Raw genomic sequence first — 1,651 nt, forward strand, 5'->3', positions numbered from 1 at the left:
ATTGGGTGAAGGGAGACGCCGGACATTGTAAAACATGACAAAATAATAATAATAATTTATAAATTATCAAGGGTTCATGGGGGGAGGCAGGAAGGGGGCGGAATGAGGAGCTGATACCAAGGGCTCAAGTAGAAAGCAAATGTTTTGAGAATGATGATGGCAACAGATGTACAAATGTGCTTGACAATGGACGCATGAATGGATTGTGATAAGAGTTGTACGAGCCCCCAATAAAATGATTTTTTTTAATGTGAGGTGCTATTAATAGCATTGGATAAGCACTTTGATGGTACAATGGGTTAAGCGTTGGGCTGCTAATGGGAAGGTCAGCTGTCCCCACTCACTCACCGGTCACTCACTGGAGAAGGATGAGGCCATCTGTTTCCATCAAGATTGACAGACGGAAGCAATCGGGGGCACTTCTACTCTGTCCCATAGGGTCACAAAAGGTTGAAATTGACTGTGTAGCAGTGGGTTTTTATTAAATACCATCTGGAGCATAGTTGGTTTTAGGGGGTTTTTTTGGGTGGGGAGGATTGTTCCTATTGGGTCAACTCCAATGCATGGCAACCCCATGTGTGTCAGAATAGAGCTGTGCTCCATGGGGTTTTCGATGATGACTTTTCTGAAGTAGATCACCAGGCCTTTCTTCCAGGTTACCTCTGAGTCAACTCTAGCCTCCAATCTTTTGCTCAACAGCCAAGTGCATTAACCCTCTGTGCCAACATGAAAGACCTGAGTCATAATTTCGGAGTTCTAAACTCTGAAGTGAGTCCCTGGGGGACCTCAGGCAAATCACTTCACCTCTACTCGGCTTCCTTTCCTCGCGTGTAGAATGCGATGGGTGGACATGTTCTCGCAGTCCCTTCTAATTGTATGGCTCTCATTGTATGTTTTTACTTATACCTAAAGGGAAATGAAAATGGACAGCTATAGAGCAGAAATCAAGTATTTTGTTCCACAAACATTTACCAAAGTACAGTAGAAAGATTTTTTTAATCATTTTATTGGGGGCTCATACAACTCTTATCACAATCCATACATCCATCCATTGTGTCATGCACATTTGTACATTTGTTGCCCTCATAATTCTCAAAACATTTGCTTTTTACTTTTTTTAAATGTATTTTTACACTGAAGACGAGGACCTGTGGTGGCCTCCTGGATAAAAGGCTGGGCTGCTAACCACAGGCCACCAATCCAAAGCCACCAGGCACTCCTCAGGAGAGAGACGAGGCTTTCTACTCCTGAGCAGAGATCCAATCTCAGAAACCCATAGTGCAGGGCCACCTGGCCTTACAGGGTTGCTATGAGTCGGGAGTTTGAGTTTGTTTTGATTCCTGGCCTGAAGGGAAGTCACAGTATTGTGACAGGGTAATGTGGATAGTTCTGCCCCTAGCGAGTGGACAAAACACAATAAAAACTAGATTGGAAAAACTCGGTAGCCTGGGTTCTGTTTCCAAATGTAACCATAATGCAGAGTGTATCTCGCTAAGTAAAACAAGAGAAATGCCAATTGGACAACTGGCTGACACTGACTCTGGTAATGAGGCATAAGTAGGTGTGTGTAGACACAGTACACAGCGGCAACAGAACATCATACTTCCAGTTACGCAGACTGGAGACAGGCTGGAGTGAGACAATCACCCAC

This window comes from Echinops telfairi, unplaced genomic scaffold, assembly GCF_000313985.2.
Source record: "Echinops telfairi isolate 266 unplaced genomic scaffold, ASM31398v2 ScPeMD7_443;HRSCAF=831, whole genome shotgun sequence".
Lineage (NCBI taxonomy): Eukaryota > Metazoa > Chordata > Mammalia > Afrosoricida > Tenrecidae > Echinops > Echinops telfairi.